Source organism: Notolabrus celidotus, chromosome 13 (genome assembly GCF_009762535.1).
Source record: "Notolabrus celidotus isolate fNotCel1 chromosome 13, fNotCel1.pri, whole genome shotgun sequence".
In the NCBI taxonomy this organism is placed as follows: Eukaryota; Metazoa; Chordata; class Actinopteri; order Labriformes; family Labridae; genus Notolabrus; species Notolabrus celidotus.
The window spans coordinates 24774701-24799469 of NC_048284.1; the positions used below are offsets into that span (position 1 = coordinate 24774701).

At 39.2% G+C, this 24769-nt stretch overlaps 1 long non-coding RNA gene across 2 annotated transcripts in view; it reads left to right on the forward strand.

Moving 5' to 3' along the window:
- LOC117823664 overlaps positions 1 to 24769 on the forward strand; it is a 67650-nt gene that overhangs the window by 30520 nt on the left and 12361 nt on the right. Inside the window, exon 5 of one of the 2 annotated variants that reach the window (XR_004633457.1) lies at positions 18642 to 18689. The exons of the other annotated variant lie outside the window; for it this stretch is intronic. This is a non-coding gene — a long non-coding RNA (uncharacterized LOC117823664). The remainder of the gene's footprint in view (positions 1 to 18641; positions 18690 to 24769) is intronic. 2 annotated transcript variants of the gene reach the window in all.

Below are 24769 nucleotides of genomic sequence, written 5' to 3' on the forward strand. Positions count from 1 at the left end.
ATTAAGGCGAGTAGCTGCACTTTTTTCCCCACTGTTGACCAACACTGGCCATCTGCATATGATATACTTTGAACTGATGTCAGTAAATTTGTATTTGTTGTGTCGCATCAATGTAATGCTGACACGCTTGTAAATCTTGTCTGCTAATTGTGAGAAGAGGTTGTTATTTGTCTGGAGAAGTCAGCTGTTTAACAATTGAAACACCTCTAATCTCCTACTCATTCAAAAAACAGACAAATAATTACCACAGAGTTGGCCCTTATTTTCCAACCAGTGCATACCTAAAAATACCCCGAAATATATCAGACAAATGCATTATAATAAAGCACGGTAATATGGTGGCTGGGAAATGCAATGCAAATTTACAAAGGATGAAACACTTTTACAAAGTTGGAGACAAATTAACATTTTGGAAATTTTTTTTACGTTTTATAAAACAGAATTACATTAAGCAAAACACTTTTATCAAGGCCAAAGCAAATGTACGTTTAAGAAAACCAATTTACAAAATCAGAAACACTTTTACAAGCAATGAGACTATTTTACAAGCAACACAACATTTATACCAGTCCCAATTTTTTTTTTACAAATGTCAGATTCTGACGAATTTCCAATGGTTCTTACTTGGAATTTCCAAATCAGATATGTGATTGTCAGGAACACAACTTGTAAAAGAGTTTCATCCTTTGTAAATTTGCAATGCACTTCTCAGCCCTGTACATCAGAGATGGGGTGATATGTGTGCCACATACTTAATCAACTATTTTTAGAATTGATTGATTATATCATCTGTATTTGGAAAAAAATAGTTTTGTTTTTTTCATCAGAGATCAAACCTGCTTTCAAAGTTCATTTATATGCATGTATGTCCTTACATTTTGCACACATACGGTGCTCTTCTTGACAAGGACACTTCAGATTTACCTTTTATTACAAACTCAGATTCTTCACCTGTGTCACCTTTATTTACTGTATTCTAAAAAAGCACAAATGTCCTAAAGACTTTAACAAGTTGTTTATGTTGTATATCAAGATTCAATACATTTGAAAGAAGGTGTATGTCTTTGTCTTATTGTGCATATTAAACTTTAGTGACTGTTTAATATTACATGGAGCTTATTGGCTGTGGATGCCTAGAGTGCAGTCAAGCGTCTCTCAGAAGTACCCTGCTATGTTTATAAAGATTTCCCTCATTTTAGCCTAATTTTGTGCTTAAATAAACCGGGGTGGTGATTCGTAGACTCGATGACTGCTAAATGTGGTTTTATGTTTCAGTTCTGAAAAGCACAGTAAAAAAAGCCAGGCTATTTAGGGCCAATCTCAATCCTGTGTGTTAATTAAATTCAACAGAGAGTCGACTTCCTTTGAAGGAAGGCTGTTAAAATGTTTGGGATATTTCCCCCCGCATTTGCTTTCAAAAATAACCAAACCCAGAGACCACAGTGGACATAAAGTTTCACCCTCGAGAAACATGAAAACTTTTTGAAGAGACATGGAAGGAAACAATCAAGATAAATCTGAAACCAAGCAGGGTGAAGGCACACACACACACACACACACACACACACACATGCAGTCATTGCTTGGCAGGGTACCGAGGCCAGTGCCATGAGTTGCATTTCAACTTTTATGTTCATGTATACAGGGTAACCATGAGGAGAGAAAATAAACCAAAGGCTATTTTGATTGTCAGCACATTTCAGCGTGTCCCCATCCAGCGAGGAAACGATTAACAGACTCGACATATTCTGGGTTTTAAGAGAGCAGCAGAATGACTTAATAGTTATTGTTTCATGTGGTTCAGCCGATGTGATGATTTCCACTTTGTAGTTGTCTTGGCTTCAAATCTGTTTATTTTGTGGACTTATTTTCCCAAGATTTAAACAAAATCCCTGCATGCATTCCTCCCCATGCATCAACACCTTGTTCACAGACGGACATATTCTTCTCTCACTCATTAAACTTAAAGGAATGGAAGAAAATAAAACAAGTGGAAACAAGCTCAAGACTTTATCCTTTAAAGGTAGACGGAAAGATTGATACCACACATCCCACCATCTCTCCCACACTGGAATCCTACAGGGACACCGCCCCTTAGTGTCATGGTATTTAAGCTTTAAGCGGTTGGTGAAAAAACTATTCCCTAAGAAACAAGAGTAATCCACCTGCCTAGTACCTCTGTGGACCACCCTCAGCCAGACTGCAGTTTACCTGATATAGTTGCTTTAAGTACAGATTTTCATCTCTATACAATCAAGAAAATGTGGAACCTGGCAGTGGTATTCACACCAGGTATCAAAAGCTGTACCTAATGAGCTTCACTGTTGTTTGGAAAGTAATACGTCATACATAATGCCTCCTAAACCAGCAAATTGTTCTTTTGACATTTACTTTTATTCACCAGTTACACAACTGAGAAACAATGTTTGTAAGTTTGAGAGGTTTTGATAAGTAAATCTTTTCACTTTGAAGAGAGACATTGTTTTGTACTTTTCCATTTTAATGCTCCGCTCGTCCACACACTGCTCAACTTCAATCTCTGTACTTTTGGTAAAAAGCCAACAAGCATAGTTCACAAACTTTTAAACTTCAATGCAATTTGTACAAGTGTTCAAAAACGTACAATATGCAGCACACCATATTTTCTTTCACTTTGAATCTGTTTAAAGGTACTGTAGACTGAGGCTGCACAATCAATCCCAGTGTTGCTGTTTGCACACTTTGAGCATTAGCAATAAAGACATACGTCTGAATTTATTGCAATAAGCAAGAGAAAAAAAATGTGTGATGCAAATAAAAGATACGCTACCACTCAGTTTGTGTACATTTTACCTCTTGTGTGGCAGTCAGGATATAACAGCCCTGCTTTCATACCTTAAGGATGGGATTAGATGAAGCTCAAGATATCAGCTCTAATCAGATTAATTAGTGCCGCTTCAGTGGTGAAAAAGCTGCCTTCTGGATTTATTTGGGATGCAGAACATAGGTATTTTTTTAAAGTATGAGGAAGCAGCAGATATAAATCAAAGCTGAGTTATCATATAGCCAATATGCACTCTTATATTTGATTATTTATTACTTCATATCATTATTGCAATATTGAGCATTGCAATTTTTTCTCATTTCATGCCGGTCAACTGCTGATAAAAACTGCTTTTACTCACTCTGGTACAATACAACAATTCAAAGTGTTCATATTTAATACTGCACATGGTCTCTATACAGGCAAAACAAATACACAAGTAGTAGATGGTAGAAGTAATTGATTTAAAGTTTTAGACGTTTACATAACTGTTGTTTTGGATAATACATTTAACATGAATTAGCAAAAGCCTTTATAATCTACTTCAAGCTTTGACCTGTAAAGACTGAGAAATCTTTAAGGAAATCCATCTAAAGTAAGTGATGAATGATGAAAGAACACTACTGAAGACATCATAGATAATACTGCTACAACCTTTATTCGGAGGAAAATGCTACCGGGCAGCTTTAAGTCTTATTTCCAACATTTATGTCTTCTTTAAGATCAGAGCTGAGCAGCATATCAGTTTCTCCCTCTGTGGGATATCAGTGCATTTTAATGCTTAACGGTCACTTTTAGTTTTTATTGAAACAGTTTTTAAAAATGTAGTGCTCGGTAATAACAGTATGGAAAGAATATAAATGGAAAGAATTTTAATGTTTAATATATTCTTTACAAACTTCTCTACAGAAAAAAAAAAAAAAATGTTGCGCACATGATGGATGCAGTCTGCCTGTCATGGGGGTGGGAGCTGACTATCAGTTTGACAGGACAGGCTTGGGATCGGTCATACTTCCCTTAAGTTGTGACGTCTCTATTTGAGGTATTTTATGATAATGCTTGGTTATCTTGCAACAGCAGCCAAAAAAAAATTGAAAATATGTCTGCTGTGTTTCAGTTGACTGACTTGACATCTCAAGTTGAAGGCTTGGGAAGCCCGACTTGAAATAGGAACAACCCACATCAAAGAAGAGTAAATAAATGGACAGAATAAACATAGTTAAAAAGGAACAGCTTATTTTGCTATGTAGGCTATTTCGTAAGACAGGAAAGGCATCACATTATCTTCCTGGCTTTGCACACAACAGCTAAGCATGAGTCGCCATAATCCAGCTGTATGTGTTTGTGTCTCCATTTAAGACAAGGAAAAATAAAAAAGATTTTAAAAAGATTTTAAAAGCAATGCTGAATAATGGCTCTGTAATGTTAGCTGATCCCACATTATCAATGAACCATGGTCCACACTGAAAACAGCAGTCAAAAATCATAGACAGATGAAGCTCACTCTTTGATCCAATAGCTAAAAAGCAGCTGCATGGTTCTTGATTAGCACAACATCTGAATAATTTAGATAACGACCATCAAGCTTAACTGAAGCAAAATTTGAACCAAATATCAAGAGAGTCTTCGGGATCTTGACGACTTAATGTATAAAACTTGGTGTGAAACTGGAATCGATTCTTCTTAAATTTTAGTTTAATCTTTATAAGACCCTGAATTACAAAAGACGAAGGCTAATGTGGATTTAATTTCTCCATTGGCATTTATAACACATCTACTGCCATAAGTGGAGTTAAGCGTTATTCAGTTGCAGTGGGTACCTTTTGCTCAGCTGCTTGGACTTTCACAAAGTTGTTGTATCCTTTTCAATGCTGTAGTGTATTGATTAGGGTTTAACCTATTATAAGCCTTGGCCGATTATCCAGGACAATATTTGACATTTGGTTGATTATCTGTATTGGCATTTTATTCTAAAGATTAAAACATGTCTTACTTTGACTCCACTACTGGTGTCTTTCCTTCTGGGAATGTTTCACAAACCACTTTGTATCACTTATGTCCCGTCCACAACACTATCCGATTGGCTAGATGTCACAAGACTGTGTGACGTAACTGTACTGTAGTGTAACTGGATAACTGCTAGTTCCAGTATATGATGTTGAAAGTTTCAGTTTTGATTTAACATTTGCCAATGGCATTTGAACAAGGTTTTGTGTTTGAGTTTTTAATATTCTAAATTTTAAACTTTGATAAAGATCATTTTTATTTAGTCCCATGAACTACTAACAGTTGTATCAGTTTCAGCCCTGAACAAAACAACATTGGTCGACCGCTATTATTGATGAATGTGTAGTCCAAGAAAATCTTTAGATGATGGGATGATGACAATGAAAGTTAATGCTGATGGTAAGGCTATAGTTTGTTGGTGATTGTCAGGCTTTGACATCACTGCAGGGAGATCTGAGAAGTTTAAGAAGTTTAAGGAAGCCCTCAGCACAGGGTCTGATTAACAAAAGGAACAATGCATTAATTGCACCACAAACTGGGCTACAAAACCAATATCATCTCTGTGTGTTGGTGCTGTTTGTGCATATTTACCTAAAAGAGCCATCATACATTCTTTTGAGGCACAATTGGTCCCTTTACACAAACAAGCCTCATTGCAGAAATCGTCTGGCGCTAACAGCTACAAGCAGTTAAAGTGACATTTTTGCTTGAAATTGTGGTTGTGGTAACTGCGCCGCAGTACTTATAAAGGATATCACGCTAAACATTTTAGTGATCATAACAACAATCCCGCCTCTTGGTATTCCAAATATAGTATCTCTATACATAAAGTCCTTTAATATTACAAGGACATTACTATTTTTTCATAAACAGGAGTTTCATCAGTCTGGAGCTGTCTGAGTCTTAACCCCATTAATAAAGACCCACTTTTCCACATGTGTGGAGACGGTCTGGAGCCACTACCCATGACGTGTTTTTTTATTTGAATGAGCTGCTCTCGCTTGCTCGCTCCAGTGAGGAAGCTATGTGAAGCTTGTATCACATCTGTCATGAATCTACTTCTCAATAAACTAGAGCTCATCTCCACAATTGGGCGCAAAACTGCAAAGCAAACTGCACGGAGCTGCTAAATTTACGAGCGTATTTGTGCTTAAATATCATTAAGGCAACATGCGATGTAGAAAGATGGGGCAAATGATGCTAACCATAATTTAGTCTTTTTTCGCACTGATGCCTGCTCCGTCTTTTCGCTCTTTGAAGGTAATTTGAGACCAAAGGAACATGACACGTCAGCTTGTGTTTCTCTAAAGAATGAAAAAGCCAATAGACCCTCTTCCTCTTCTCAACAGATGATCTGACAGCTATGTAAGGGGTCGAATGAGTCTGATTGTCAACTTTTAATTGACAGATGTGGGATGTTAGTCATAAAAGTACCTTGGCCTTTGACCTTTAGTCAAAATATGATCATTTCATTTCTGAGTCCACCTGAATGTTGGCACCAAATTAGAAGATATTTCCTGAAGTCCCTTTTTTAAGGTATTTCAGTAAGAAGAATGGGAAGGACAGAGGACTTATTAAAAAACAGACATTAGGAGGAATGCTTTCCCAAAAAGCCCCAGTGTGCGAGACATGAAGAAAGAATCCCACTATTTACTGCAGTTGTCTACTTTCACAGTGAAATGATGAATCAGGTAGTGAGGTAGCTTAAATGTTACAAAACAGTTTGATTCATAACACACAGCCGCTTTTTACTGAAACAGTAACAGAACCCTTTAAATGTGTAATTTCTGTCAACAGAAGTAGAACATTAAAGAGTTTGACCCCGTCTCTAAAACAGTTGGACGGGACTTCATGCTATGACTATTTTCCTGGACTTCAATCCGCAGTCTGTTTGCAATGGAGCAGTGAAAATGTAGCCACTAAAACAGTTGGAAATAGACTTACTCAGTGTTGTCAATGACAGTGGTTACTTAATCTATGGCTCTGCACCCAGAACAGGTCACAGGCTTTTTTTAACCGGCCGAGGTCTCATTTGGGTCTTGAGCAGAGAGAAGCCTTGAAATGGAGTTTTAGATTTCATCTGAAAGTCATTAAGTTAAGTCGGTAAATCCTGAAAATGTGTGAGTAGTAGGATTTTCTACTAGAAGTCACAGGAGTGTCACATTATGAGCGTCGAGGAGTCGTAATGGACATCATGCTCTCACTGTTGGCTGAAGTACGGGCCAGCGGTGACACACCACAGGTCCTCTCTGTGCCGGTGTCTCTAAGTAAGTCAGTCAGTGTTTTTATTGTCTTGTCAGCTGACATGGGTAGATTTATAAAGTTTTTTCTTAGCCAGTATTGGGTGGTCTTTATATTTCTCCATGCCAGCAGCCATGGACAGAGGTGTAATGTGTTTCAGGTTCCTGTCCCGTTAAAAATGACATCATGAACACCCGTAAGGAACATCATTAAAGTCAGCACAAATGTCCAATGAACTCAATGATGAACTGAGTCGATTTTGGTCATCAGTGGTCATCTTTTATAGAACATTGTTGGACCTAATCCAAGAGTTTGTCTGCTGAATGTGACAAAATGTCACAGAAAACAATCACACATATCACAGATGAAGTGATGATAATACTCAATTAAAAGATTGAAGTTTGATTTCAATACGGCATCATCACAAATGCTGTATTTATCATGATTTCTTGAGAACATGATAACTTGAGAACAGCTGGAGGAAATGTCCTCTGAATTTTGCAGTTAGATGTTAATGTAGATGTTACCTCGTGTCTCTTCGTGAAGGGGATACCTCAGGAAGGTGTAGAGATAATTCTTTTATGTAAAGGATAATTTATAGTTAGCAGATGGTTATGGGAAATAGAATCCTGACAGGGTGAGACAAGACCCAGGTGCAAAGTGGAGGGGTCTTCTCCACCCTGAAGCATGCTAACCGAAACTAACATTTTAGCCACATTGTTTTGATGCGAATGGAAACTAATGGTTATTCCTCACCTTACGGTCTGACAACAAGCAGAAGCAAAATGTGCAGGAGCTCTTTTCCGTGGATTGGTTTGACATGACTTGTGATCAGTCAATCTCTGGCATTGCTTATGTTAGTGAAAGTTATTAACCGGCGTCAAGGGGTTGTCCAGGGGTTTGAAACAATCAGAATCAAGCATCAGCTGGAAGATCAGCATAATATTATTTCTGGTTAATTTCTACTGTCTATACCCATCCAACAGAACCCAGAGACTACCTGTAGAGGGCTGTCCGAGATAGGCCATTATAGTGCGTTATAATGCCAAAATATTACGGTTGTCTTGATGAAAAGGCTGACTCCAACTGACCTTCAGGTGGTCTAGAACAGGGGTTCCCAGACTTTACCATGCTAAGGTCCCCCAAACAGCATTACCTTCTGGCCGGGGACCCCCTTTGCAAACCCACAGACAATGCTTCAAAATATGAAGAAGAGAAGAGAAACTTACTTTATTAATCCCCATGGGGGAAATTCAATTGTATGTAATAAATATGTAAAAAAACATCAACTTTTAGAATGCATTTTCTTACTTTTATAAACTTTTCAATAATTATTACATTTGATTAGCATAGGAAATTATTAACAAGCATGTTGTAAAAATAAAAATAAAATACAAATTATTCAATTCAATTTTTTTCCCTTCCCTCCAATTTTTTGAGCCCCCCCCCCCCCCCCCCTAGTGCCCACTGTTCTAGAAAGCAGTAAGGCAGGGAATTGAGACCAAAGATGATATAGCTACCCTGCTAACAGCTACAATGCCCTCACCTCTCAAAACAGCCACTCTTATATCTAATAATACATAGCTCTTGGGCTTGGTATAATCCAGACGGATGTGTTATAAGACCAAAAAAAGCAATCCAAAGGTTATTTGGACTGTAGATAAATATGAAGAAAAGTGTATTGGCCTAAGTCTTCCAGTTTTAAAGATGATGCCCAAAAGACTGCATTAAAGGGTTGAATCTCCAATTGTACTGTGATCAAATATCTGCAAGTTCAGATTATTTCCTTTTAACGCACTGTGAAAATACTCCACTGCAAGTAAAAGTCCCATGTTCAATGGTTAAGTCGTGTTCCTTTAAAAGTAAGGCTCTGATACTTTTGATGCTTTATTTGGCTAAATGTTTGGTGAAGATTTGGCCAAAAAAGCCAGTGCATTTCTTTTTGTCTTAATCAAGGCCTGAAAATTGGTGAGAAGTTTTTAAAATAAACAATAAGAGTAAAAACTGTTGTCCCTGAATGTAATCAATGGTTGTAACTAATAATCATGATCAGAAATATTGATCATTTAAGTAATACTAATGCAGCCCTAACTATTGGTAATAACCTAAAACAAATTAATACTGTACAACAGCTAAGGTTTGATGAGGTTATCTAACATCAAAATGCATTGCCCTCATGACTAATACATTCATTTTTATATTTAAAAAAAGAAATCTATGAATAGCTTTAAGTGAGATCTGTTTCTCTTTTAGTTTGGTCATCAGCACCCTGAATCATAGGTGGTTCATGGGATTCTGGCCCCAAAAACAAAAAGGATATGAGTCAGAGATTTTGTTTCTAGATTTGCTTGAAGGAAATTAGAAGGCTTCAAGCATTTTTTATTGGATGATATCATAAATCACGCTGATTCTGCTGGGTTGAAACCAACAATCCAAAAAAGAGCAATGGTTTGTTCACCACACGATACCGTTCCAGTACACAGAGAGGAACTGTGCAGCCTTTTTGAATCAGAACTAAAGACTCAAGACAACCAAGACTAACCACATTTTAAAACCCTACAACTCATGACTACATGAAATAGTTGGTGTTGATGGCTGTTTTTATGTCTCTGTATGGCACCACCTCTGTTTGGCTGATTAACTACTGGGGTCATATTTTTGTTACCCATTTTTACATTTTCATGTATCCAGTAATAGCAGATATGTTTTTGTGTCATAGTGTGCTGTGGATGTAATTAACACTCACACTCATGCATTCACACACTCCCAGCACCACACCATGTAAAAGGCATGTCTCCTCCCAGTGTTGCTGAGAATAACCAGATTATTTTATCTGGAGATACTGGCTCCTTTAGGCATGCTGGAGGTGGAGTGAGCTCTCCAACTCTGTCTCCATCTGTCTGTCTCCCTCTGTCTCGCTGCCCCCTCCCTCACTTTCAATAAAAGCTATTACGAGACATCTTAAAGTCAGTAAAACTTGTGCACACATGTTGTGTGTAGTTGTTCAGGGATGTGTGTTTGTGTGAATTAATGGACAGAGCTGAGAGAATGTGATCTTATGGTATCATCATCTGAGGGCTCACATGCTGCCTGTCAAACTTTTTATGGGCGATCTTACTGGATGACGTGGAGGTCAGGGGTGAAGGGTGACAGTCAGTTGACTATTTGGTGTGAAGCACAACCTGATAAGAATCTACATTTTATAACTAAAACACAAAGTACATATTTAACTGATTGAGTAACTCTACTGGGACTCCAATGACATACAATCAATTCTAAAAAAAAAAGTCTTACCAACTAAAGTAGACTTTGTCTTTACTTTGTATAAAGCTGTAGTAACAAAAGATGATAGTCTGATGAAATTATCTCTAGATCATCTAGAGAGAAAACACAATAGATTTTTTAATTCTGAAATGAAACTTCACCAATGTTCCCTCAAGACATAGGGTCTGTTATCAGTAAGGGCTCAATAATACAACAGCTGTAGAGCTCACAGTGTTCTTTTTGTTACATTTATTCAATAAGAGGTGGAAAAACATCAATATGCCAATATATCCTCATCAGGACTTGTGTGATTCAATCATCATATCGCTCCCACCAAATGTAGATATTTAACTTGAAAAATAATAGTGCTTTTGTTAGGTTCCCCGTTCAATTTTTTAAAATACTTTTTTTAAGGCATAGAACATTCAGAAGGTTAAAAAAAAAGAAGACCAATACCCCCATCCCCCATCCCATTCTACAAAAAAACCAAGATGAAACAAAGAAAAACATCAACAGAAAAACAAACAAACAAACAAATAAAAACAAAAAGCACACACATCATCTGTGTAGCACTCTAAATTACATATTGCTATGGTCATCCTTTTACTTTCCCCATTCAATTTGACTCCTAGCGCTCTGACACCGATTCTGCACTTTACCTTTCAGTGGTATTTGGTACAGCTCAGTTTATTAGTGATGGTTATGCATCATTATTTGATTGCCAAATCAAGATTGATCTTAGAATCACTGTACTGTGATATTATTATGTGCAATACATGTGGTAGAGTAGGGTGTAGGGTAGGTTATGTGGGGCAAGGCAGGATAGGGTATTGTATGATACCTTACCCTGTGATCCCTGTGCTTGTGTTAAATATCCAAATTCAGTTTTAAAAATGTTTTGGGGGACCATTGACTCTTTGTCTGTGTCATGTCCAGATCACGCACAATATTATCAAATCAACCTGCGTAAAGGAATCCAGCACATTTAATGTCTGCTCACTGACAATGCAGCAAATTGCTATATACCGTTAGCATTCCAAATCGGCAAACAGGTTAGAATCACATCAGGGAGAAACGTTACAAGTTCCAACTTTGAACTGCTTCTCTGATATTTGTGAATTCGATAAGGCACGTGAATTTCAGCTTTGCTAAAAAAAAAAAGATAATGATAAAGTGCAACATGCGTGGCAAAGACATTTCATGGAAGGGAAGAAGTACGTCCAATATGACAAAGCATTTCTTAGACATTGTGGAAATTTGAGGGATGACACTGTATTCGGTGTGCTTTGTTCTCATGTTCACAAACATGCCCCAGCTACAGCTAGCCGAATCAGAATCCATAAACTCGTAATGGTACCTAACCCTACATGTTCCAGTCTTGTCAGAATTCTAACTCTTTTCCAATAATAGCATGAAGCTTTCTATTATTCCCTTATGTTCTCTTCACAATGTGGAGACCACTGTTTTTTAGCAATGCTATTGTTTAATTCTGTTTTTATCATTTTCTCTGCTGCTCTTATCCCCTGTTTCTCTGCAAGGAGACATGCCCTTTATGTGTCTGTAGGAGATAAGGTTGATAGTGAGTGGAAACACACACACAGAAATACCCAAGGAGACGTGGGGAGTTAGTATCACATTAATGAAGAGACTCATTATCAAATTTATGAGTGCTGGAGTCACTGAGCCCCATCATTCTGCTGCTATGAGACAAGTAGTGAAAGAATGCCTGACAGGAGAGATTGAGAGCGGCTAAAGAAGGATGAAGGGAGGATGAGGAGGAGATGAGGGACTCTGTGATAAAGAAGTTATTAATGGTTTCATCTCTCTCTCCTGCTCTGTTTTTCTTTTCTCACTCACAACCGCAAACACACACTCAAGGTCAACCGGCCTTTCCTCATTGTGTTTTCTTAAGACACTGATACTCCCCACTTCAGAGAGCAGAGATGAACTCTTGCCATGCAAATACAGCACACTTGAATTCACACACACACACACACACACACACACACACACACACACACACACACACACACACACACACACACACACACACACACACACACACACGTACATGCACTAACACTCTTCCTCTGGGGTTTTCTCTCTGTGGTCTTTCATCCTGCCTCTCTGTGTCTTTGACAGCCTCTGAGGAGCAGAGGAACCAAATCTAAAATAATCATCCTCACAGTTATCATATTCACACACACACACATGAACACACCCACACACAAATGCAAATAAAAAGACACATAAGCACCCACAGACTCACATAAAACACTTGAGTTGTACCCGTAGCAGAGGCCAAGAAAACAACCAAAGAAATCACTCCAATCTCTTTGGCTTCTGAGGAAGGGCGTTTGTCGTTGGGAGCATCCAGCCCACAACTACCGCTGCCCGGAGGAAGGAAGAAGCTTCTGAATATGGATGACTGTGGAACGATCAGTTTAGTGGGCTCATACATTTAACATCACAGTGAAAGCTTGAATGAATGTCAAAATTTAAGGTCCTGGAAGGGCTGTGGACCCTGTTGGTCTGTCAGTCTGATGCCAATGTAACCACAATGGCTGCTGCAGAGTATTTTATTTTTATTTCAATAAAACCAAGGGACAACCTCCAGGACTGAGAAATAAAGGCAATGTTAAAGTGCCAAAAACTGCAGTTCCTCAACTGACCACTTGAGGCTGGCTCCAGTGAGTCAGACCATGTTAGGTGCCATATTAGGAACCCAACTTTCCAGCAGAACTTGAAGTATTTACAGCCTGGTACCAAAAAACATTCATGGCCTTTTAATGACAACAATAGAAAGGAGGTGATGTTCTATACAACTCAACAGTTTAAATCAGATAATGGCTTAAACTTAAGCATTATTAAACAACCATTGTTACTGCCTTTTGGAGATTATGTCATGCAGATATTAGACAAACATGTCATGTTCTGTTCAAACCATCCAAGAAGTACACTTTTGCTGTTTATTAAGCAGTATTATGGAAACACTAACTAGCATGTTTCTTGCACTCAACATACCGTGCTTGTTAGCCGTGTTGGTTATCTACACACATTGATGAATTTGTGGTGGCCCATGCATGGTTGTAATATGTTTGTTCATCTTTCAGTTCTTCTCCTAGCACATGAGGGATGAGTCCGGTATGTCCTCTCTGGCCTCTGAGCTCTTAAATTTATATGCCGTTCAGCTTAAAGAGGAATGGATCCCTGCAGTCCTTGTTCAGCTGTTTGAAAGATGTAAAGTTATGGCTGAGCCTAAATTTTCTGCACCTGAATGAGGAAAAGACTGAGGTCATTGTATTTGGACAGCCCCAACAGTTCGATGGGAGCACTCTCGGCCCTCTCGCAGCAAATGTTCACTCCTCTGTAAAGAGCCTTGGAGTTCATTTTGACAGTGCCTTCAAATTTGGGAAACAAATCTCTTCTGTGGTTCAGTCCAGCTTCTTCCAGCTGAGACTCATAGCGAAGGTGAAGGCATATCTCCATCCTAAGGGTCTAGAGAGAGTTATACATGCCTTTATTACGGCTAGGCTTGATTATTGTATTTCTTTGTATGTGGGCTTAGACATGGCGTCTATTCAGCGCCTGCAGCTTGTACAAAATGCGGCAGATCGCCTCCTGACTGGCAGGAAAAAGAGGGAGCACATCAAACCTGTGCTGCGTGCTCTCCACTGGCTCCCAGTCCGTCACAGGATTGATTTTAAAGTTGCACTTTTAACGTACAAGGCCCGAAATGGATTGGCTCCATTCTACTTGGCTGATCTTCTCCATGCTCACAACCCAACCCGAGCACTGAGGTCAACAAACCAGCTGCTCCTGGATGTGCCTAAAAGTCGCCTTAAAACCTGGGGAGACCGAGCCTTTGCAGCAGCAGCCCCCAAGCTCTGGAATGGCTTGCCACTCCAATTAAGATCGGCCCCAACTGTTGAATGTTTTAAATCTTTGTTGAAGACCCATCTCTTCTCTTTGGCCTTCTCCTCGTGAAGAGGACATTAATATCCTGTTATGTTGTTGTTTATTATTGTCTTAATGTAATTTTTACTTTTTACCTTGTAAAGCAATTTGGCCAACACTGGTTGTTTTTAAATGTGCTATATAAATAAAGTTGACTTGACTTGACTAATAGTGTGATGATGATTTGATTAAGTAGCTTAGTCTCCGGCTATTGAGTTAGCAAATTTTCAACCCCAGTGCTTCTGTGCAGCGCCACAGTGCTGTCCAAATATTGTCACTTCTGACTTCATAACCCTCCTGTTATGTTACGGGTCAAATTTACCCTTTTTAAAGTCAATTTTAGGCATTATGTGCCTTCCAAAGTAGCTAAATACAGCATAAAAATCTGGGCAGCATCTGACAGAAGAGGTGTCTCGTGTTAATTTATCAACATCGCTTCATAAAAAGAAAAAATAATCAAAATGTCAAATAAAACAAACAAAAATCTGTCATGTAAAACTATTGTATTTATATTTAGGTCTTTCCAATATACAGTACAAAAAGTTTCAACATGAAAACGAGCAAGTTATCCTCATTGAACCATGATCTATGAGAATTAAAGAACACCATTGCACTAAATATTGATTTTAATGGTTAGTAATGGAGTTAAAAATGAGATTTAAAAAAATGTGTATTGGGATTTTTGGGGTCCTGACACTTTTGGATAATTGAATATGCTTCGGGTCAAATTGACTCAGGAACATTATTGCTGTTACTGGGAAACGAACATAACAGGAGGGTTAAAAAAAAAAAAAAGAATAAAACACATCCAAACTACAAAACTGTAGGCTTCAGCAAACAGTCAACAAATCAATAGATTCCATCTTTGGTGGCTAAGTTAATGAAATACACAGTCATTTAAACCTTTATTTTTGAAACCTGCTACCTAATAACAGTTAGGGCTGAATAGTCAAAGTCTTGGTTGTTTTTGCTCCAATCTGACTGATAAAAGAAGAAAAAGATTTTCAAAGGGTTCTCCATTGTGATGCTGATGGAGGTCACTTTGGCTGTGACACTCTGCTTGTGGTTAAACACCAGTGCATGTTTCAGAGTGTCAAACAACACTTACGCATGTAGCAAGTGACAAATGATGCTGTTGGCTGCTATCAACCAGATCCTGAACTATGCTTCTGTGACAGAGACACATGACAGAGACTCTGTTTGTCTATTCTCACCCTCTCCAGCACTTACAGCCCAGATAAGAACATACAGGCCTACTGTTAAGTGACGCAAGATACAGCAAACACACATTTAACTTTAACACTCACACCGTAAGGTTGGTTAGAGGGGCTTCATCAGGTATGACTGTGGCGAATATCACTCACACCAGGACATTAGCATTGGACCATAAAGGCTATGTGTGTTTGGAGGTGAAGTTTGATGCATGGTAAGAAAGAAGCTGATGACAAGATGTGTGCCTTAAGCAGAAATGAGTCAATGGATCATAAATGGATGCTAAAAAAGTAGTTTCGCTCTCAGCTTGGCCGTTGTTTATTTCCGTTTTCTGAAACCGGAAATCCAGCGACGCCTGGCCCGGCATACTGCAAAACAGATTGGACAGAACACTCATACTACATACTAAATTCAAACACAGTATGCAGTACCCACTGAATACTTTATTTATAGGTAGTATGTAGCAGGCTGTTTCAAAAACAGCGCAGGTTTTCTGTTGTTGTAGAAAATGTCAGTAATCTGTGTCAATCATCTTTAGGTTTTTGGGATCAACTCTGCAGCCCTCTGCAGCCCAGTTCGTAGTCTGGTGAGGGTCTGCACTAATGAAATATGTGGCACTTTTATTGATCAGGGTTAGACATAGAAAATAAGAAACTAGTTTTCCTTTTCATCAGGCAACACAGAGTAACAGTTTCATGTGATTAGCTTGACATGGATTTAACTCTTGTATACACACACCATGCAATTGCATTAGTAAATAATGTAGAGCTCTACTCCGTAGTTTAATCATCTTTGGTGGCAGTTTCAGCCTGAGAAGCATATTGACAAAATCTAACAATCCAAATAATCAGAACAAGGTGGTCACTTTTTTTTACAGTTAAAACAAATCACAGAGATAATACAACACAAGTATGACAATTCTGTTCAATTCTGATTTGATTTTGCATTACGACTGTTTCTTTTATGTCATGCATATCAGACTTGCCAATGTTCCAAACGCTTTGTCAACACGTCACCAGAACGTCTCTGAGTCTGTCCAATCTCCTCCCCGGGTTCCTAGCTGCCAAACTGAATATCTTTAATGCTTGTGATTTAAATATGAGCTCCAGGATGAGTGTATTTTTTTTTGCAGGAGTGTCTTTATCCATGTTCCACATTTTATAAAATTATATAAATTACTGAAATCACTATGAAATTATTTTATAACATAAGAGTTGCAGTGCTGCATCAAACTTTAAAGGCTGTTTTACACCACAATGATTAAGGAAATGTGATCTATTGAAACTTTTAGAGTCAGCGTTTAAAGCTGATGGACGCCGCATTATCTGCATCCAAGAGGTGCGGCCCGAGCAGTGATATGGAATGATGATATGAGGGTTCATGGGAGAAAAGGCTAAAATATCCGAGTTACAGTCTCAACAAACACCACTACAGACAGCAAAAGGTCACTCTGGTCCATGTTTCAAAGCCAGAGGGAAATCTGCCTGTTTCCGCTCCACCTTTCTGTGTGTACGTGTTTGAGTTCTCATGCTCAGGTCCAGTCATGTGGGTGTTATCTGATGAACAGCTGATGGTGCTTATAGAGGAGTTCCCCCCCTCAAGAGTCTTTCCTGCACACTGTAAATCTCACTAATAAGGCCTGGGCGCCTGGCAAGCCCCCCCTCCATTTCACCATCAGGTGATAAATAACGGCGGCCTCACCAACCGGACAGCAGCCGGACAGAGCCAGCTGACTACAAAGAGAGAAAAGTCCCAGAAGTTGGAGGTAATGACTGTGGATAGGAGGGATTCAGGATACGCTCTGTGTTATCAGACAGTGAGGCCATGAAGAAGATAAATCGGAGTATTTGTCTCTGTAATTGCGTGTAATTAAAAGGTCAGAGATAGGATAAATGTTGGAATAAGGAGTGTGGCAGCTTGTCTGCATCTGTCCGAGTGTGTGCATGTGTTTGATGAAATCTAGTCTGTTCAGTGTGTTACTAAGGCAACTGCTGACCCTCCATGGAGACAGCCGTCTGACGGAATGTCCTCACCCCCGCAAGCTCATTAATTACCCACCGACACACACACGTAAGAGCACACTTATCACTTATCTTCTCAGGGTAAGAAGGTTGAAGCGGTGCACACAACTCTTAAAGGATGAGGAGGAGCAGAGCGGGGTGATAGTGAGGTGGAGGGGGAGAAAGGGAGAAGAATGGAGGGAGGGGAGGTTGGAGTCTGGGAGGAAGAAGGGGTGAAGGGGAGTAAGGGTGAGGGAGCTGTTGAGTAGCTGTGATGAATGACTTTCAGGGTGAGAGGAAGTGGCGGGGAGTTGTATCAAGGCTGAGCAATAAAACAATTCAAGATTTTCATGCATATGAATATATATAACAACAATGATGAAGCACTTTGGATCTTTTTTTATCTTGCATTTGGAAATGAAAATGAAAACAGCTGGTTCATCATCAGTTTTTAGCTTGCAGGTCATTAAAGAATACATCCATTATACAACTTTTTTACAGTGCAAATTATGTCGCCATCACGTCTTAGTATCTTTTGTTCATCTGACATCTTAGGGTAGAGAAGACAAATGAGCTTAACTAAAGTTAGCACCATGTGTGGCTCGCAGCTACAGAAGCATAACTGAAGACTGTTGGAGACAAGCTGAGTTTTGACGTGGAACTTGTTTATGAAGTGTTTTTACTCATTTGAATCAACAAAGCTGCTCCTTGTGAAGGAAGGGGTTTACCCATAGAGAAATCCGCTCCTGGTAGAAACTTCCTGAACAACAAACAGTGAAAGACTCCTAACCCAAAAAACTGAGCTAATGACGTGAGGCTGGAGATGCTTGCTTTAAACATCTGAACGTGCACATGATGCAATATGCACATGAACAGTGGGAGTAATGTAGAGACAGAGGGGGTGTGACAGGGTCAACACAGCAGCAGAGACAACAATGGTAGGAAGTTTTAAAGACAGCTGAAGACCAAGTCTGCACATCTGTACAATGTGTCATTGCAACTACTCAGCAACAAACATGCCTGTCCAACTATCTGGTGAGAGACACTTGGATCTTCACAACAGACACTTGTCATTAAGATTTTTATAAAAGAAGATATAAAACTGTATGATGGAAAACTTTGTTCTTAGGCTCAACCAATGAACCCTCTGCTTTCAGGTGTTTTTCATCATCAGGGTACTCTTCAAATTGGCAGACATCGCTTTGGTGAGTGAAACATCTCAATACGGTCTTCCTCTCTTTAGGGAGGAAGTAGGTGGTGGTGGAGGGTGAGCTCACGGTCCATGTCCAGTTTCCTGGTCTAGTCAGTGACCGTGCAGAGTCGCTGTGCTCCATAAAGAAAGCATTAGCCCCTCTCACATGTCATGGAGGAAAGGTTTTATTAAATTAGGTATGATTCCTTTGTTTTGCATCATGCATCATAAAGCTGACTGTAAATGGGGAAACACAGAGGAACGTTATGCATGTTTGAGATGGACGATGTGAAGCAACCTAAGCAGTGCATACAAGCTTACCCTGCACATGTGCTGAATGTAGAACAGAGCACTAAGATAAAGAGTACTTTAAATCCAGTCATCATGACATATACGGATTGATACATTTAGGAACATGTTCATGAATTAAAATATGTGAATATCTTAACAAGAGCAAAGATAAATGCATAAATATGTTAGAATGAGAAGGATTTGGTTACATTTATTCTCCTACCTGTGGGATTACTTATCTTTACTGGAGATAAATGCGCTGCCTGTCAACAATCTCTGTTTCAGAATGTGAACCTTGCACATTCTGTCTGTATTATATGTGACTACATTAATACAGCCGCAGTTGAAACCTTGATTTCCACGCTACCATCAGTAGTTTTGATTATTTGGTGGCTTGATGAGTCTTTATGTTCATTGTTTTCAGTAAAAAGTAGAAATGGAAAAAAAATTGCTATTTTTAATAGATATTGATTAACAGGGGAAATTGTGTTTATTGCTGATATGGCAGGCAATATTTTAGATTTTTTAACTTATTAAAACTTATTTTGAACTTATTTAAACATATGCCACATCAGCTTTTGTCTGTCCATGGTATCCACCAATGAGAACAGACTTCAGCTTCTTAGTATTTCAACTGCAGCCTGTTAGCGATAACAGACAATATTTTTTTCTGTGCTTTTTACAGCCCTGTAAGCAACGCCAGCAGCAACCATGTGTTCAGATGGAAAGTCAAGCATAATGTGATATGTTTGCAACAAAAAGACCATCACTTTTTGGTTCAATATATTCTTGGAGGAGTGCACATTTGTCTATTTCTGGTGGCTCCAGGTTTAATTGTTAAACGTATGCTATACCCGGCTTCACTCTGGCCTGTTTTATCCTGGAACAGAAACTGATTATCAGGTATAAGGCCTTTTTCTGAAACAGGTGTCTATTAGAGGCAGGCCTTTATATCAAACTATATTTGTCTGAGAAGCATGATTGTTCCTATTTTAGTACAAAGTGGGCCTGATTCAAGATTGTGCTGCTTTTGCACCAACTAAATCTGTGCAAACAAGCCAAAAAGACATTGTCTCTTCACAAAGTACGTACAAGCGGTTAAATGCTTCACACTGCACAGCAGAGCAAATAGCGTCTCGCTGCACCAGTTGATTGTATACACTTAAATGAGCCATTATGCATTCATTTGGAGAAAAACATGCCCAATTATATTCAAACAAGCCAAAACAACAAGCCATATTGCTGCTGTTGACAATTGTGACTTAAAGAGGCGGGCTTTGAGCCCCTTGCCAACAGCTACAGTGCTCCCGCCTGTCAATCAAGTCAGCTGTGCCTCTCATTGGAAGACTCGTAATCTAAATATCTTTGAAATCACCGCGTTATGAAAAACATGCACCCCCTGTACAGTGTGTGCTGATTGAGATATGAGGTATCTAGACTACACTCGTCTTTTGTACCAGGCTGTAAACATGTTTATTTCTGCTGCAAAGATCGGCTGTTTTGAATTGGTGTGTATGTGGTTTCCGGTACTTCCAGAGCCAGCCTCAAGCGGATCCTCTATGAACTGCAGTTTTTAGTACTTCCGCATTGGACTCATATTTTTAGACCGAAGGTTGCCGCTTGGTTGAGAGTCGGGGTAAGCGCACTGGAGTATTTATAAACATTGTCACACCCGAACTCGTTAGTGACCATGACTCATTTCCACCTCTAGAAGGCCTTCTAGTAATACATCTGTACATACAGGCTGTTGATATTACTCTCTTTGTTCTCTGTAATGTCAGTGATTAGTTACAATGAAGATTTATAGATAGTTATACAATATTTTCAGCATTTAGAAATCTGTACATACCCCAAAACAAAAACATTTAAACTTATATATGCATCAAATACATATATGTTGGAAAATGAATTTCAATCGTCTGATATATCAGTCAGGAGCTAGTTAAAATGAACATTACTTCAGACTTTTTTTGCTTTCTTGAATCCTTTTAAACCAGTCACTCACCCGGTCCACAAACATTAACACTTCCTCTCTTTTTGTCTGTCTCATAATCCTGCCTCTAGAGCAGACACAGGTCACACACACACACACACACACACACACACACACACACACACACACACACACACACAGATAGAGAGAGCACACAATGATGTATGTGTGAGTAATAAGGTGTTAATTTTGGAGCTGTTATAAACACCCTGTCCCTCCTCAAACAAGCTCTTAACACCATCTAGTTAAGACTCGTCTGTCCACTCATTTCTTCCTCTTTTTTCTTTTGCTCGCTGTGCTTAAAATATGTTAGTGATACGGCCTTTACTGCCACAGATGGCTTTCTACAAGATATTCTCAGCCTTTTTATGTGCGCCATAAACACCTACACACACACACACAAACACACACACACACACACACACACACACACACACACACACACACACACACACACACACACACACACAAACACATACCCTGATTCTCTCACAACATGTCTCACTATTATCTGATTGTCTTGAGAGTGCAAAACAGTGTTTACAGTATGTGTTAAGATCAGTGACTCAGATTGTGCGTCATCTGAGCCTTGCTAACTGCTGCTGCTAATGCTAACATCCCATCCGCCCAAACTTGTGATTACCTGTAGAGTTTTTATCAGCCCTAATACGCTTCATGGTGGTGTGCTGGTTACGGGGTGTTAGTTTTCACTTGTGTCAGTGTGTGTTTCCTGCTCTTTCAGATACAGATGTCTAGGATTTGGGGCTTTCTCTTTTCAACACCTTCTCTCTGTAGCCGATGACCACAGATAACACCTCCCTCTGTCTTCATCCCTCTTCTTCCCCTTTCAGCCCCCTCCTCCTCTCCTCCGCTCTGTGTTTTAGCGATAATACCATGTGGATGTTTACCTCCAGATAACTTTATTTTGACTGCTTGTGTGCCCCCGTGCCAGTGGTGCTGGCGTGTGTGTAGGGGAGGCTGTTGACAGACATGGACAACAGGGCAACGAGAGCACAAGGAGGGTTGACCCGGGGGTAAGAGGGCTCTTGTGTGAAGTGTGTGTGTGTGTGTGTGTCCTGTTGTTTATGGCGGTAATGGGCTGCTTGGCCTCGACCTCTTTTGATCCCTCCACGCCGTCTCAGTTAGCACCTCTGTATGCAAGGAAGTGTTGTGCACAAAGACATCTGCTCTCTGAACTTGATAATGAGACACCTTAGACCTTTGGTCAACATGGATTTTAAGCCTGCCCTGTGACTCAAATAGTAATGTCCTCATTTTCCACACATAGTTGCATTTCGGGCGCTTGTTTGTGTTTATGATGCAGATCTTTTTAGAAATATCTTTTCAAGGAAAGTTTACAGGCAACACTTATAGCACAGCTTTTGTTAGCCACACAGCATCTGCACCATGCAGATATACCCATGTGGTAGGATATGTATGTGCACCACAGCAATGCATGTTTATGTGCAAACTTGGCAAAGAAGCCTTTACATTTTATGAGTTTCTGTCTTTACATCTGTCAGATGTTTGCTACGTTATATTTAGCATTTACATCCCTGCTTCTGAAATAAATCCTCCCACAGAGGAGCTAATTATGGAAAATCTTTGCTAAAATAATGTCCACATAAAACCCATTCTGGTTTCCGCTCGCCTGCCTCTCTCTGATCACTCTGCTGTAACCTGCTAATCACAAGCAGCACGGCAGCATGCTGGTCACAGCCCCACTATGTTTAGTGTTTACAAGGCTTAAACACAGCCACGTTTAGACATGCTCCACTTATATAGGCAGGGAGATACAAGCAGATGCAAGCACACAAACACACACATGTATACCTCCTTTTTGTAGTGTATATGTTCATCCATGCAGTGGACAAGCACGCAACACACCGCTCGTCTCTGTGGAGGGCCGCTTACTGTTTGGAATAAAAGGGGCAGTAATTTTAGATTTCTGACCATCTAACCTAAAGACAGTCATTCTCCATAAGCATGGATTGTTTGTGCTGCTGTAAGACAAAGAGCTTAATTAGAGCTTGACAAGTCTAACCATGTTGTATCTGAGTTTTTTCATTTTGTTTCCTCTCCTCCAAAGTTCATGTAAGGAGAAGACAAAAGGAATGAAAGTTCTGGAAATGTAAAAGAAAAATAGCAGAGGCCTTTTAGTATTTCATTGGAACAGAATCCACCATTTATTTATTTTATTTATTTATTATTTAAAAGGACCATGCATATTAATTAACACTTCTGTAAATATGCCAGAGTTAGCCAAAAGGCTAGTTTACATCAGTAGTCCCCTGCCAGATGTTAAAAAGGCTCCCTTAAAAGATCAAGATTGAACCAAGATAAAATAGGGTAAAATAAGATCAAAATAAGAAGGTAGAGGAGAAACCAAAACACAAACAAACAAAAAAAAAAAAAAAAAAAAGAGAAGAACAAAAAGTACAAATAGCACCATACGATTGAAAATGACTATGACAGTCTTTGAGAAAGTGTCCATGGGCATACAATACATGGAGCAAGACAATCAGGAATCAGCAATAAGGAAATGTTAAAGAAGACACATGCAGACACAACAGGACAACATTTAACAGTGCTGTACATATTTGTATTTATTCGACTTCTGTATGAAATCTGAATATTTTGAAATCTCTCTCTGACTCCTCTCAGATTCAAAATTCAACATTCATAAATAACTAATTAAGTCAACTATTACTTAATATTTATCTAAAAACTCAAATCACTTAATGTTGGGCCTTCATATTTTACTGTAACCAGTATAAACAACTTAACAAAGAGGTGTTGTTTGTTAAATTGTTATCACGGAAAATAGTAGTCAGGTACTGGCTGCATATAACTTTTCAAAACAGCAGTATGAAAACATTTTTATTAAACATAAGATGTTATACTTCAACCAATGCATTAACAGGAAGGATGCATTGTAGGTCCTCTCTCTATCTGATCACCTGCAAAGCAAGTGTTAGGAACTGCAAGTTATCAGGCATGAGGGGCATATTTGGGCGGGTGTGAAGACCAACTGCCTTTCAGTCGTTGGTGTAAGTTTTGTAATGACTGAATAGTAAGCTGTTAAGATGACTTATAATAAGAGCAGAGCAGGAAAAATGTGGCTAATCAAGACCTTGTGGTGAAACACAGCGACATGTCTGCCATTTGGAGTCATTTTGGGTTCAAGAGACATCACGTTGCAAACACAAGGACTGTGCAAACATGCTGAACAGCAAAAAGCCAAAGGAATGTAACATATAATTATATACACACTTTAACATCTAAGTTTCAGTCATATTTTCATTGCAATATCGATTCATTTCATCATATTTTGCGCACCCTAACACAAATCTTCAAACAGAATGAGATCTGAAAATGTTCCCTTATTCATTTTCATGTTCCTGATGCAACCCAAGCTTCTTCTTTCTCTCCTCCCCTCTCTGTCCGTTCAGTGGGCCTCAACAGTGTCACAGAGCGTGACGCCTACAGCAGCCAAGGGAGTCATAGCCATGCTCTTGGATTAAATACAACTCTCAGAGGGGAGATCGAACATGACCACACACACACTGATAACGTCACATCTTTTGGTATAAGACTAATGCATTAATTGTGAAAAGCATATACAGTTGACTGAGTGAAGGTAAGGATGCAAAGTGAAGTACAGTCCACTCTCATGCATGGGAAACAAATTTACAATGTAAGAAAGTGTGTGCATATGTCTCTTCTGTTTGTGTTAGTGAAAGTCTGCTGGATTTATCTGTTAGCGCTCTGAGGCCAGCGTGTGTGGGATCCAAACACACTGGAATTAT